This window comes from Schistocerca piceifrons, chromosome 2, assembly GCF_021461385.2.
Source record: "Schistocerca piceifrons isolate TAMUIC-IGC-003096 chromosome 2, iqSchPice1.1, whole genome shotgun sequence".
Lineage (NCBI taxonomy): Eukaryota > Metazoa > Arthropoda > Insecta > Orthoptera > Acrididae > Schistocerca > Schistocerca piceifrons.
In genome coordinates this window covers 758,209,245-758,225,651 of record NC_060139.1, presented here as the reverse complement: position 1 = coordinate 758,225,651, position 16,407 = coordinate 758,209,245, and the positions used below count along the sequence as shown (strand labels likewise).

Sequence of the window (16,407 nt, the reverse complement as noted above, 5' to 3'; positions counted from 1 at the left end):
GAAATTAAAAGAGAAAATGTAGCGTCAATGGAAACCGCTAGATCTGTTTATAAAGTTTTCGGGTATGGAATAGAAGGGCACTTGCGGCGATAGTGTCAGTGAGAGTGTGTGAGAGAGAATAGAGGAGATATTAAGAACGAGTGAACATAATATGAAATCGTTTGCGTATTGTGTGGAGGACGGAGGGTGTATTCATGGATGGAGGGGAAGAGAGAGATGTATTTGAAATAACAAAAACTACTGTGACAGAGTCGATTTACGCCGATTAGTTTGTAAGTATCTAGACAGTGTATAAATGAAATCAAAATAGAATATTTAACAAATTGTATATTCAAAAGAAACCCACTTGAATTGAAAAGGCAACTCAAAGGAAAACTAACCCATGTTGTATCTTTTCTGTTGCCATGCGATCTTCCACTAGCTCCCAATGAGGAAAAATGACGAAAAAGAAGACATAACAAAACATTTTAAGGACTCTAATATTTTATCCAGAGTCCTTCATTATTTTGTACTTCTATCATGCATCTTGACATAGAATGTATAAGCCGTCGGATGTAACAGCCTGAAGAAGCAACTTCCTTCCAGGCTTCCAGGACACAGTCCCAAAGAGCATCCGCAGTAGTTGGTTGGTTTCTTGGCCAGTTCTCTGTTAATGTTCTGGCGACCTCAGCCCACATGTTTTTCGTGGTGTTCATATCAGCCGCCCATGGCGGCCAGTCCATGACGTTGACGCCAATCGTGGAGAGCCGCTGCTGAACAAATGCAGACTTGTGAATGGGCGAATGGTCATCTTGCAATGTGACGTCCCCTTCTGTGTACAGCATTTGCACTGACGGAAGCATAACATTTTCCAATATGTGGGCATACTGCACGCTGTCCAGAGTTCCTTCTATCCTGTGAAGAATTCCCGCCCCTCTCGCAGAAATCCAACCCCAGCAGGTAACAGATAGCCAGTCACTTCTTCTCGTTGTGGTTACATATTCGCATCGATGGCTAGTCCATTGCGGCCTGTAAGCGATTCGTGGACCGTCGTTACTAGTGGAAAACACCTTCTCATCAGTGAAAATGACGTTGTCCCACGATGACCTCAGATGGAGCTCCGCAAATGCTAGCCGGTATAGAACGTTGTCTTCGCTGAGCTCTTGTTTCACAACGGATCGTCGTGCATGCAGTCCAGCGTCCCTCAGCCTTCGGCGAATCGTGTCACTGGAGCCGGGGAAGTTCGTCTCCCGCCGCAACTGCTTCGCGTTCAGAAAGGGATTTTCTCTGCTCCTAGACACTAGGTCCCTGTCTTCCTGCTGTGAGCTCACTCTCTTCCTGCCTGAGCCAGGAGCCCTGTTGGTGGTGCCTCTTTCAAGGCAAATCCTCCACCATCTCGTTGCAGTGGTATGTGGTACACCATACCGTCTTCCAGCTTCTCTGATGGAACATCCTCCTTCTTCAATGAGAGCGACGACTCTATCTCGAATAGACATCTACCAGTGAGCCATTACAGCAGACAGCCTGATGTGTATTTCTTCTTGCCGATCTTATACTGATGTCAGGAGAGGAGGTAAACATATTTACGTCAAACGGAGCGGCAGAGGCAGAGGCATGAGGCGCAACCGTGCTGGCTTGTCCCAGGCTGTTGGCCCACCAACGCCACCACCAGCTCGCTCACTTCCGTCTCGCCTCGGCCAGCCTGACTGGCCCATAGCTCACGAGCCGCGGTTAATACAGACCCGGGCAGCAAGGCCACGATCACCCCTTGAAGGATGAAAAGTTACACCTAACCTACCCAAGTCTGTAGTATAAACTAAAGCAGCTACAGCTATTATGCTACAACATGTGCAGGTTCACCTACAGTTGACGATTAATTCAAATATTTGACGAACAATACGTTCAAAAATAAATTCATTTTAAACATAGCTACCACAAAATATTTCACCTAGCTAGCAATAGCATGAGTCAGGAAACTATTCTTTCTTGTAACCGCTCTACATTAGATGTAGCCTTAAGAAAACGTGTATTCAACCACAACAACAAAGCGGAATGTAAAAGTAAACGGGTTTGGCGGCAGCTTCTCCAAATAATAGTATATACATAGTATGTAATACACGTTTTGTGCATTTATAACATGTACTCAGTGTCTCTGAAACAATATGTGCTGCAAGACGGAAATTACTTTCTGCTGAGGCACTTCATTTACATCTAAATGATACACGACTACTAGAGAACATTGCTCTTTACGGCAGTCAATCTTCTTGTAAATTAACGCAATGATATCGCAGATATTAGGCCACACGTTACTAGGGATGAGAAAGGCCTTAAGGTTTGAAACTAAACATGCTACTGCTAGCTACTACTGAATAAGAATTTGATTGTCAACGTGTCTTCATAACCATGTGTGCGGTGTTCGACTCTCAGTCAGCATAGACGTTTTCTTCGCCTTATTTCTAGTTAAACGTGCGCACAGCTCGCTAATGGTGGACCAACATTGGACATTTCTCGTCTGTTCCTTGTTAGACAACGACGGCGGTAGGCACCTTGTTCGAATCCCGGTCAGGCAATACAACTTCAGTCGTCATTTAAGGTTCCAACCTCACTACTGGTGACAAACTGTGACATCTACATTTGATTTTACATACTTATTCTACAATCCAATTAGGTGCTGGGTTCGCATCCTTGTCACCAGCATTACATGATGGCCTTTCAATTTTAAACATGTGCATCCTTTGTTCCTTGAAAATGCAACAATATACGTCTTTCGAGGTTAATTATCAAGAAGGTAATTGTCATGTTAGGATTCCTGGTTTCGTACAAACATTATCGTCATTTACTTTCAAGTTGAGAATTGGTAACTGACACTGGTGCAAACGTCAATTTCTTGACGTCTCTTTCTGCCTAGTGATCGAGTCTCGATAAGCTTTGCTTGGTTAACAATGGCTTCACGTTCTGGGTTTGCATCTGGATCCAGAATGAAGACGTTGGTCATATCATTTAAAGTACAACTTTGTGTACAAGTAACTGTTGATGAGTAATGTGAACTATTATATTACTTGTGATCCGCTGTTATTGTTGGGATTTCCGTAGAGTGCTTGCCGCCGTTAATAAAGTTTTCTTTTAACTGCTTAGTATTGCATAAAGTTGATGCAAAACCACTCCCGGTTGAACATTGAATGACGTTCAGCATGTGTTGGGTAAACCTTTTAGACAGCAAAGAACTTGTTTCCAATTGCCATACAACTTTATAAATCCATATACTGTCTCAAATATTTAATTGTGCGTGAACAATTTATGTGACAAAATTAGTTGTCCCATAACGTTTGAAATGTCACTTATTGTAGTCAAGTTTAGTTTACAAACATTAAGGATTGTCTGATCTCTTCTGTACTATCGTGGTGTTACCTTGCATCTGGACAGACTATCATAAAGACCGGTGTTCTCTAGTAGTCTCTAGCAGTACCCATTGTGTATCTTACAACAACTGTACTGTGGAGGGTTGCGACGATGTGCAACACAGATATGTTATGTTGGTTGCATACATTCAGGTGCAGCCTACATGATGAAATTCAGGCGTGACCCACTTTTTTTGCTGTTTGCTGTCGAGTGTACACACACACACACACACAGACACACACACACACACAAATATATACATACATATATATATTGATAGCGACCGGGCCAAATATCTCACGAAATAAGCAAATAAGCATCAAACGAAAAAACTACATAGAACGAAACTCGTCTAGCTTGAAGGGGGAAACCAGAAACCAGATGGTGCTATGGTTGGCCTGCTAGATGGCGCTGCCATACATCAAACGGATATCAACTGCGTTTTTTAAAATAGGAACCCCCATTTTTATTACATATTCGTGTAGTACATAAAGAAATATGAAAGTTTTAGTTGCACCACTTTTTTCGCTTTGTGATGGATGGCACTGTAATAGTCATAAACGTATAAGTAGGTGGTATCACGCAACATTCCGCCAGTGCAGACTGTATTTGCTTCGTAATACATTACCCATGTTAAAATGGACCGTCTACCAATGGCGGAAAAGGTCGATATCGTGTTGATGTATGGCTATTGTGATCAAAATGCCCAACATGTGTGTGCTATGTATACTGCTCGGTATCCTGGACGACATTATCCAAGTGTCCGGACCGTTAGGTTGATAGTTACATTATTTATGGAAAGAGGAAGTGTTCAGCCACATGTGAAACGTCAGCCACGACCTGCAACAAATGATGATGCCCAAGTAGGTGTTTTAGCTGCTGTCGCGGCTAATCCGCACATCAGTAGCAGACAAATTGAGCGAGAATCGGGAATATCAAAACCGTCGGTGTTGAGAATTCTACATCAACATCGATTGCACCTGTATCATATTTCTATGCACCAGGAAAGCATGGTGACGACTTTGAACATCATGTACAGTTCTCACACTGGGCACAAGAGAAATTACGGGATATTGACAGATTTTTTTGCATGTGTTCTATTTAGCGACAAAGCGTCATTCACCAACAGCGGTAATGTAAACTTGCATAATATGCACTATTGGGCAACGGAAAATCCATAATGGCTGCGACAAGCGGAACATCAGCGACCTTGGTGGGTTAATGTATGGTGCGGCATTATGGGAAGAAGGATAATTGGCCCCCATTTTATCGATGGCAATCTAAATGGTGCAATGTATGCTGACTTCTTACGTAATGTTCTACTGATGTTACTACAAGATGTTTCACTGAATGATAGAATGGCGATGTACTTCCAACATGATGGATGTCCGTCACATAGCTCGCATGCAGTTGAAGTGGTATTGAATAGCATATTTCACGACAGGTGGATTGGTCGTTGAAGCACCATACCATGGCCCGCACGTTCACTGGATCTGACGTCCCCGGATTTCTTTCGGTGGGGAAAGTTGAAGGATATTTGCTATGATGAAACACTGACAACGCCTGACAACAGTGCATTCTCATTACATGTGCGAACATTACGGAAGGTGCACTACTCGCTGTTGAGAAGAATGTCGTTAGACGTATTGCCAAATGCATTGAGGTTGACAGATATCATTTTGAGCATTTATTGCATGAATGTGGTATTTACAGGTAATCCTGCTGTAACAGCATGCGTTCTCAGAAATGATAAGTTCACAAAGGTACATGTATCACATACGAACAACCGAAATAAAATGTTCCAATGTACCTATGTTCTGTATTTTAATTTAGAAAACCTACCTGTTACCAACTGTTCGTCTAAAATTGTGAGTCATATGTTTATGACTATTCCAGCGCCATCTGTCACAAAGCGAAAAAAGTGGTTCAAGTAAAATATTCATATTTCTTAACGTACTACACGAATATGTAATAAAAATGGGAGTTGATATCCGTTTGACCTATGGCAGCCCCATCTAGCGGGCCAACCATAGCGCCATCTGGTTTCCCCCTTCAAGCTAGACAAGTTTCGTTCTTTGTAGTTTTTTCATTTGACACTTATTTCGTGAGGTATTTGGCCCAGTCATGATCAATGGACCACCCTATACACACACACACACACACACACACACACACACACACACACACACACACAGATATATGTATATATATATAAAGGAAAAAAGATATACAGATATAAGTAATTTCTACCCAACACCTATTATGTATTACAGTAACAGAAATTCTTCTATGGAGTAAAAGAAGTTATCAAGGAGAAAGTTTCTCAGTTTCTTTTTAAATCTTATCTTTCTGTCTTTCAGCCATTTTATATCACTGGGTAAGTGATCAAAATTTTTTGTAGCGACATTGTGCTCCCCTTTTTGTGCTAAAGACAAACGTAGTGTTGAGTTAGTAATATCATTTTTCCTTCTCATATTGTAATTATGTACATCTATGTTCCTTTTTAACTATCGTGATTCATTTACAACAAACTTCATGACGGAATAAATATACTGCGAAGCGGTAGTCAGAAATCCCAACTCCTTCAACAGATCTCTACAAGATGGTAATGGGTGACCGCCACATATTATTCTTATAGCACGTTTTTGTGCAATGAAAACTTTCTTTCTTGAAGATGAATTATCCCATAACATTATTCGCCAAGATTTGCAATGATTCTAAATGAACTAAGTTGTTTTAGAAGTTCCAAAATGTGATTTTCCCAATGCAATTTCCCATCAATACAGACATCTAAGAAATTTAAAGTTTCCACCCTATTTATTGTGCCTTACCATGTGTTACATTCATCATTGGTGTAATACCCCTAGATGAGCAGAACTAAATATGTAGTCTCTCGAAACTTGCGGATGAAATCATACACAGAAAACCAGTCAATGGTACTTTTAAGAACTTTGTTTATCAATTCTTCTGTTTTTGTATATATGCTTGGATTGATTACACTACTAGTGTCATCTGTAAAAAAAAACTGATTTTATGGGGTTATGGCACAGACACCGGTTAGGATTAACAGACCCTTATTAAGTGCCTAAAGCTTTTTGAGGATACTGACTTTCCTTTTATACTAGTATTTTAGTACAATTTGTCCATTCAGTTTTGTAATGAGATCTTCAGAGGTCCAAATTGAATGATTTAATGATAATTATCCTGATACTCCCTGTTGATGTTTCTCATTCATTTATTAATAAACTATTGGTACAGCAATTTGCTGTGGTTTTAGTGAATAATCTTACGATTGTTCCATGGTTTATAATGGGCTTAGAGTAACAAACATGATTCTTTTATGAAAATCGTGATGTTGATCTGTTCATTTTTGTAGGCCAGTGCTAATGGCCAAAAGTTACTGCTGATACATCTACAAAATCTTCTTTATGTGAAAGCGTTAGTAAATTTCTTTATGGCATTTAAGAAGGAAAAGTGTCTGCATTGACAAATAATAATAAGGTTGCTGTACTCAATGCCATTAATGATATCCACTATTGCTGGCCAGTATTGGCCTCCACCAATCACTGTGCTATTGGCTTTGTGTATAGGGGTACTCGCATCTTCCATGGCCAGTAAAGGGAAACATGTTTAAGTTTTGTGGTCAGTGTGGTGGCTAGCAGCAGGTCACGTGACCTACCGGCGGCATTTATTGGATGGTTCTTAAGTGCAGAGGCCGCCAGTAGAGTTGATTCAGCTGTGGTGTGCGGAGCTGTGCCGTTGTTTTCGTGCCTAGTTCAAGTGGCTGTTGTGACTTGCTGCCATGCTGTGAGTTGATAATGCTTGTTTGAAAGCAAAGAAAGATACCGGTACTAAGAAGAATGTTAAGTGGGTGCCAGATAATATTGAAACACTTTTATAAACTTTCCAAAACCACGAATTACTGTGAAATATACTCCATGAACATTACTGCAACAAAAGAAGAAGGGAAATTAGTATTTTGAAATTGAAGGAAGACCTTACAAGACATTGTTTAGTTGTTCCTGATTTTGCATTTTTGAGGGCTAGAATAAAAATAATCAAGACAACACACAGAAGAGAGTTACTGAAAGTTATCTTGTCAAAACAAGCAGAGCCGAGACTGAGGATGCTTATACGCCAAAGCTACCTTGGTTCAAAATGGCTGGCATATTTCTAAACAGCATTTTTGTAACTCGAGACTCAATCAAATATGGCAAGTTAACATATTCTATTCTAAGTACATGGCTTTAAAATAACTAAATATAAAAATAGCTAAAATTGGCTTTTAGGAATTTCAGTATTGTTAATATATAGAAATGTTTAATTGTATTTTCCAATGGAAACAAAAACATTTCATGGCAAAATTTTTTAATAATTTGATAACGAATTTGTTTTTATTGATTATTTACAAAAAGTATTTACAAACTTCCATATCACTGGATTGAACTGTTAATCAGAAATTGTTAAAATTCCAATTTTACAAGTCTAAAAGAAATTGTTGTACAAAAGTAGGTAATATCAGAAGTTTGAATTACAAATCAAATTCCACCATATTTACATTCCAATGGCCTTCATTTGCTAAGGAACTTGACCTTCTTTGTCGTAGTAAGCAGCCATATTATTTATAAATCAACCCAAATCGAGACAAGCAAAATAAATACTAAAATTTTGATAAACCCTTATACAAAAGGTACAATAAATAAAATCTAAGTTGACTTAAAATAGTTCTCACCTCCTTACTTACAGTTATAACAGTTTCAACCATTGCTTCATCAAAAGCCTCCTCAAACTCATTATCACTGTCACATTCCACATTTTTCACCAAGTAACACTTAACACTGTATTCTATACCACCTCTAACGACACACTGGGGGACACAGGCCAGAAAATATTGGAAGCTGTTATTGGCCTCGTGTATAAGCTTACTAGCTGGTAAAACCGGCCAGAACTGGCTACCACTACTGGCCCTGTGTTCAGCAATCTACAGCGCGGATACTTGCGTGTCGTACTGTATCACGTTACATTACCTCGCGAAACGGCTACAAACGGTATAAAGTAAACAGATGACCCAAAGCTTTTTTATATCCTGTTTTTAAAACTGAAAAAGCTATGCTTCTGTTATATGTTGAACAAGATGCTATCTCTGCTGAATAGACGTATAGGAAGTTGTTAATACTAAAACTTGAAATTCGCGGGGCAACAGGAGGAGTGTCTGAATCGTGTAGCACTTTGATTTGAGTAGTTTACGCTGAGTTGACACTTTGGATCTGTACTGATCACCAACAAGTAAATCATGCAATTGACTATAATGACACGATCTCCCTGTCATGCGTTACATCTAATCTCACCCTTTACAGGTGCGCTAGATTAGTTTCAGAGCTGTTCTCTTCCGTGTATCAACAGTTCTTATCCAAGATGAGTCTTTAAAGAGGTTATCGGTGAAACAGATATTCAATGAGTTGTCTATGTTAAGCAAGTGCAGACGATGCTGAGTAATTGAAATATGACAGGAGAGCTTTTAGGTGTCAGTGTCCCACAAATTTTAAGTGAAGGTATTTTTTTTAGAGGTTAGAGATTTTACTAGTATTTTGTATTTACTACCATATGCTCGGTTGATAGACTGACGCGAGGCTTATGTCATCACTAATCATAAACTAACCTTGTGCTAGTTGTATACATGGTAGCATTGGGAAGTGGTACGATTTTATTTGAAGTCCAGTAAAACTTGAGTTACATGAATGTGTTGTTATACACTGTGTGGTACAAGATTCTGTAGATGCAGAGTAAGCGTAGCTACAGTGAGTGCACCTTGCTGGAAGTTATGTTTATGAAGTAAGAAGCGCATAATCTGGTTTTGGCCTGTGTGTCCCGTCGTTGTTATTCCGTTTATGCTATGTTGTGATTTGCACAGAGCTTCAACAACAAAATTTGTGTTAGCACCACTTAACAGGAACGCTGTTCATAGGCATACTGCTGAAAACTATGGACAAAAAGTTTTGTTGTTGCTGTTTGTAATATGAAAACAAGTTGTTGCCAGTTACTAGGGGAACAAGCACAACGTCAGTACGTTATTTTATAATAATACTATCCCCCTAAAAAAAAATGCCAAAGAAACGAAACCTATAGGGGAGGGGCGGGGTAAAGGATCTCATCCGTTCTCTACATACCCGGCCAAATTTACCACTCGCTTCTGCATATATTTTAAAAAGTCGCTACTATGACCCCTTGTTCATTACTCTCCTAATCTATTTTAAAGTCGATACTTACTTTCTCAATAAGTATGTTTTACAAACTATGATATCACTTGATAGTGAATGAATGTGAATGTGGTACACAGTTTCGTATATCATTAATGATTTCCTGTACAATATATCAAGGCAAACATCGAGACATGGAAAAGACTGAAAAGGGTATGTTGAAAAAATCCACTTAGTGTAGGCTCTGCTGACCACTATGCAATTGCATTAGTTAATGCTAAAATAAACATTAGATAAACCAAACTGCACCAAAGAAGAACTTTAGTGAATATTCAATTCAATTTATTAGCGTCCTTGTAGTACATCATCAAAATGGCATAGGACTTGTCAATAAACATAACAATTTAAAATACATGTACATGAAAATTTATAATTGAATTTACTTGTCACTTAGACATTACAATTTTAGAAGAACTATAAGAACATTAACATAAAAATATACAAGTAGGATAACAACGTACAAAAATAAAAAAAGCTAGTGATTCTCACATCAAAGATTATTTCCATTCTTACATTAACACTTGTTTCACACTTTCATAGAAACAGCAAGTATTTAAATGTGAGCAATTACACATATTTATTATGTCAGGGAAATATTAACTGCGCTTTTATTGTCAACAATTCATAAACTCAATACTGTAAAAACTATTGCTCAATAACATGTTTTTTAATTCTCTCTTAAATATGTGCAGTTTTGGTATTATTTTTAGTTCTTTGGGGAGAGCACTGTAGAGGATTTTGGGTTGGTATAGTACACTTTTGTGGTACATAGCTGTTTTATGAATTTCTCTATCATTCCTATTCCTTGTTTTGTAGTTGTGAAATTCTCTGTTTAATGTAGAAAATTCATTGTGTTCTTTTAAGAAAAATATGCTTTCGTATATGTATAAGGATGGTAGTGTCATTATTTTTAATTCTTTGAAAGCATGCCTACAAGAGTCTCTATATCCTATACCTTTTATTATTCTGACTGCCTTCTTTTGTAGTCTAAATGAATGTTGTGTTAGACTGATGTTCCCCCAAAACTGTACACCATATCTTAATAAACTGTGCATGAATGATAAACACACACATAACACTGTTTTAATATTACAAGAGCTTTTAAGCATTCTAAGTATATAACATGTTTGACTTAATTTTTTGTTCAATGATATTACATGCTTTTCCCATCTTAAGTGTTCATCAAACCATACTCCCAAGAATTTAGTATATGATGCTTGTTCAGTCTTACACTTGCCTAGTTCTACTGTAAGGTTAGTTTTTATGTTATTTGTAATATGTCTGAAGTTGATCCACATTGTTTTTTTGGCATTCACAATGAGTCTGTTTTCATTAAACCATGTGTCTGCTTCGTCTGTTGCTAATGTGACTTTTTCCTGTAAGTCAGCTTCGCTATTTGCTTTAACAAGCAAACTTGTATCATCAGCAAACAGTACTGCCTCTGCTTCAGATAGTTGTCTTGGTAGTCATTGATAAATATTAAAAACAGTAATGGCCCTAATACAGATCCCTAGGGTACTCCATACAAAACCCTCGAATCTTGATGAATATGTCCTATCTGCAAGGCTTATCTCCACCTTCTGATACCTGTCCGACAGATATGATTCAAACCATTTGTGGGCAACTCCTCGTATCCCATAGGCATATAACTTCCTAAGCAGTAACTTATAGTCGATGACGTCAAAGACTTCGATGAATCTAAAAACAATCCACAATTTAATTCCTTTCTATTTATGGAATATGGAACAAGTTGCAAAAAATTGAAGATAGCTGTTTCAGTTGATTTATTTTTACGGAAACCATTTTGCGCATTAACCAGTATTCTATTCTTAATAAGAAATTTGTATAGTCTCTGATACATTATCCTTTCTATTATTTTTGAGAAACCTGACAACATTGATAAAGGCCTAAAGTTACTAACATCATATTTATCACTGTTCTTGTAAAATGGCTTTATAGTTGACATTTTAAGTTTGATGGAAACACCCCTGTCTTCAAAGACTCATTTATAATTTCAGTGAGATGTGCGGCTATGTTTCTTGCGCTTTGCTTAATGACTTTGTCAGGAATCCCATCACACCCACATGACATTTTATTTTTTAACTTATTTATAGCATTTAGTACCTCTGATTCCAGTTACTGGATAAAGGAACATTGTCATGTCATTCATGGGGATTTTTACCTTGTTATTGGAATTGCATTTAGTTTTAATTAAATTTATGGGTATATTTGTGAAATGTTTGTTAAATATGTTGGCAATCTGAAGTGGGTCCTTAACAGTTTTACCCCCACTTTTAATGACAAAGCTGTTATCTTTTATTTTGTGTCTACCTATATTTTTATTTATTACCTCCCAAGTTGACTTCATTTTGTTGTTACCTTTCTCAATATATGAATCATTATCAAGCTTCTTAGCTGCAATTATTACTTTCTTTTACAGGCTTCTATAACATTTCACATGTGCTTTCAGTGCTACATTCTTCTTGGCTGATTTATTTAACTTGCTGAGAGTGTCTGATGCCTTTCTAATCCCCTGTGTAACCCATGTTTTGGTTTTATGTTTAGTGTTGACTCTTTTTATAGGAAAGGCAACATCAAAGCACTGTTTGTAGCTTTCAAGGAGTGAGTCAAACTTTGTGTTGACATCACCACTATTTCAGTGAATTCAGTTGCCAAATTCTACTTATGAAGCTACAAGATAGTTGCAGCAGGTTTTTGTTGTTCGGTCTCTCTCTCTCTTTCTTTCTTTCTTTCTCTTTTCACATATGAATTATGAAGAAATAACTATTTGTGAGTTTAGAAAGTAATGAGGTCTCAAAAGGGAAGAAGGCAGTGTGTACAAGCTCAGTGGGCCTATGCTGAGTACGCAACAGAGTTTATTGCCACTTTTCTGTGTAGTTTTGTGTATAGTCTTTTAGTAGTAGCTAATATCTTCGTTATTACTGTAAGTGGAGAAACTGCCGTTCATGATTTCTGTTGTCAGTGGAATGTTAAATTATCAATCTTCCATACTTTCTTTTTCTTTCTTAGTCAGAAGAAGTGGCCTTTTTTCAGGGAGAAAATGCGATATTGTAATTTCTGTTAGAATTTTGGATTTCATTTTGTGCTTGATTGTAAGAACTACTGACATTAAACGGTTCATCTGACTAACATTGTTGATGATCCTGCTAATGTAATTGTGCAAGGATTTTAATCCTATAGCAGATTTTTTGTTTATTCATAGTAAAGTTTTTATATGCTGTCCCCTTAACAACCATCTATACATGTAGACTACAATTGGGCATCATTTGTGCACGAGGATGCATTGTAGCACAGCACATATTCTCAATGTACATAAATGATTTACAATACAGTGATTGTAAATTTTGATTTTAGTTATATACTAAATTTTTGATAGGCAACGGGTATCCTAAGAAAACTAGTGTGACATTTAGAAAGACTTACAAAATGTCAGTACTTGTTGCAACATATCACAGGCACAGTAAATAGGAGCAAATACAATATAATGTTCGTAGATAAAAAGTAAGTTTGGACACAACTATGGGATGTTATCAGCAATAAATCACCACTGCCGCTGACATAAATGCCTTGGCAAGCACATTCACGGTGACATGAGATTGCAGTTCATTGGCAGAATTTTGAGCACCAGCACATCTTTTGTGAATTCGTTTTGTTTATACTGTGATGCCTTGCTATCCTACTTTAAATTGTGTAGTCAGCACATTTTGAATTTATTACCTACAGCTGAAATGTAACTAGAATAATGAAATAGATTGGTTACAATTCTGTTGTACCTCTTATGGCACGTGGAGCATTACTAATGCTCCCATTTTTTTGTTTCAGACATGTTCAGTAGTCAAAGAAAGGTGTTGTGATATTTTGATTGATCTTACCTTCATGGACAACCAGTGTGTTCAACTTGAACCCTAAGGTATGAATTATTATTTTTTAATATTAATATTAATATTAAAAAAACTAGTACTGTATGAATTGTAGTACGCAGGACACAATTATAGACTACAAAATTAAACATTAACTATAAGAAGAGAAAAAGAAAATGTACTAAAAACTTAATTAATCAGATGATGATAAAGAGGTATTCAACAGGAGTAGTCAGACAATAGCACAGTATAATGAAGAAAGCCAATGTCTTCCTTCATCGTAATTTCAAGTGTTCATACTTCCCTGAAGCCCTATGTATCAGTTACAAAAATACCACAGGAAGTGGGAACAATATTCCCATGGTGGTTACATTAATTTGTAGTCGTTTATTTTTTGTAATGTTGTCATGTTGTGAATGAAATCATTCATTGGTTGTTTCTTGAGGCTTCGTTGGTCTGGCAATGCGGTATTGCATTGTTAACTACACCTCTATCAGAATAACATTTGATTGACAGATACACATGAAAATGGGTGATGTAATACTGAGTAATCTGTAATACTGAGCTCACCTGGCAGGATCGTAATACCATTATCACTTTGCTGCTCACTTCTGCTATTAGCTGGAGATGTTCGTTTGCATATTTAAAAAAGAAAAGGAAAAAAGGAGTTGATGAAAATGAATCAGAATAGTTGTGTTAGTGTAATTGAGGTCTGCAGAGTGACAAGACAATGTTGAACAAGGTGGAAAGCTTGACCAAGGTCATTCTGTGGTGCATTGTTGCTGTGGTAATTTTTTTTGTAAACAGCTAACTGTCAATCACCATATTATTTCTATTCAGATGCAGTCCTGAAAGAGTTTAGAGGGAAGGAAGCACTATAGGGGAAATGGAAGAAAGGGGAGGGAGCAGGAAAGGGAGAAGTGGATGAGAGATAAGGAGGAATGAGAAAGGTTGAAATAAGACAAGGAGGATTGTGCCGGCAGAACATACAAGGCCAGGAATGCAGTTTGGCAGGTGGAGGTGTGCAAATGGTTGTGTTGGCTGGGGGTAGGGGGTGAAAGTGAAGGATGAGGAGGGGGGCAGCAGGCGTGTGCAGGATTGGAATGTGGGAGGTAGAGGCAGCAGGTGCATGGGACTAAGAGTGGGACACATGGGCTCTGGAGCCAGTGAGTTTGTGTGATGCACAGTGACGATGACATAGATTTTTTTTTTTTTTTTTTTTTTTTTTTTTTTTAGTGGTGGGGGGTGGGGATTGGTTGGGGGGTGACAGGGGAGGAAAGAGAAACTTTCAGGCAGACAGTGTGAGTGCAGTAGGTTACCAGAGATCATAGTCAGCAGGATTACGAGATTGAAGGATGTGTTGTAAGGATAACTGTTATCTGTATAGTTTGGGAAAGCTTGTGCTGGAGAGAAGGATCCAGATGGCATGGGTTGTGAAGCACGATATTGAATTCAAACGTGTCACGCTCAGCAGTACGTTCGGCCACTGGGTGATCAACTCTGTTGTCGGTCACAGTTTGGCAGTGGTCATTCATTCTGGAGGACAGCTGGTCCCACATTCCTATCCTGCACACCAGCTGCCTCCCTCCGAGCCACCAGCTACCCCTCACCAACCGCTCCTCCCACCTCTTTCTCCCGTGCATGTTAGGGAGAGAGGGGGGAGGGGTGGCACGGAATGGGGCCCACTCATGTGACACCTACAGGCAAATTGCATAGGAAACTTAGTACTCTCAGATTTCTTACCATGTCTATGGAAAAGCATGCCACACAGTTCTTCAATGATTCTATGAAGCTTTGATTGTATCCTGCTTGGAGGATGGCTGTGCTGCCTATTGGTTGACAACACAATCAGTACTGAGCTTGTTTACCAAGTGAGGCAGTGCTGTATTTAGCACACTGGAGTTGCATTCAGGAGAATGGTGGTTAAAACCCACATCTGGCCACCCTGATTAGGCTTTCAGTGATTTTCCTGAATCACATTAGGCAAATGCTGGGATGGTTCCTTTGAAAGGGCTTGGCCGATTTCCTTCTCCATCATTCGATAATCCGAGTTTCTCCTCCTCCTCCTCCTCCTCCTCTTGAGCTTGTTAGACTTTGTTCATCAAAGTGGTGTGTGGTTAGCAACTGGAGCCTTCCGGGCAAACCACGTAGACAGCCTCCAGGTGGAAGCTGGCGTCGCACTGACGGTCAGGTGCTAGCAACTTTTGGCAAGCTATATGGACACAGTCAATCAGATGCTTACCCATCCATGTTATTTGAATCTGTTTTATGACTCACTATTTGGACTGGCTACAAATTGCCAAAAAATATGTAGACCAGCTGATGTATGAATGGAGGCTCTGTGCAGGGATATACAGCTCACCTCCCCGTCTCCCTCTTCCTCCCCACGTATTGTACAAAGGTCTGTGATTCAGGTGAACCTTTTCTGGAGGAAAATACTGACACTGGCATTCTCAGAAGTCTCTTCTGTTCGGTTCTCTGTGACCACATCCAATTTGGAATGCATCTACACAGCTGGATCAAAAGTCAATGACAAGGTTGGTTATATGTTTGCATACTCAAGGCACGAGGAAAAGCAGTCTGCTGAGTGCATACGATGTATACACTGTGGACTCTCCAGGAGGTTCTTTCATAAGTTCGTACATGGCGCACATGGGGCCCCGAGCTATTGTGGCCCATTCTTCATTCCCTGGCTGCATTTCCTTCACCATGCCCCTTCCCTCCCTCCTTATCCTCGGTCCTTCCCTGTTGCCACCTCCTTTCCCTCTCTGTGTTCTGATTTATGTCGACGTGGCTATCCACCTGGTTTCCTGGATTGGTTGCAATTTTGTTCCTTTTGCCTGTTCTTTCATCCTTTTTGGTGTTTAGGTCCCCACTTGAGGTTTAACCTC

General features: G+C 38.8%; 1 protein-coding gene across 4 annotated transcripts in view; it reads left to right on the top strand.

Annotated features, from left to right (window-relative positions):
• The first annotated feature begins 8,619 nt into the window (after positions 1-8,619).
• Positions 8,620-16,407, top strand: part of LOC124776303 (endonuclease/exonuclease/phosphatase family domain-containing protein 1-like) — a 142,077-nt gene continuing 134,289 nt past the window's right edge. Inside the window, exons 1-3 of one of the 4 annotated variants that reach the window (XM_047251231.1) lie at positions 8,656-8,735; positions 9,756-9,788; positions 13,479-13,566. The gene's annotated coding sequence lies outside the window, so the exon portion shown is untranslated. Of the gene's footprint in view, positions 8,931-9,049; positions 9,177-9,755; positions 9,789-13,478; positions 13,567-16,407 lie in introns of those variants that run through there. The other 3 variants (XM_047251229.1, XM_047251230.1, XM_047251232.1) reach the window with 3 other exon arrangements.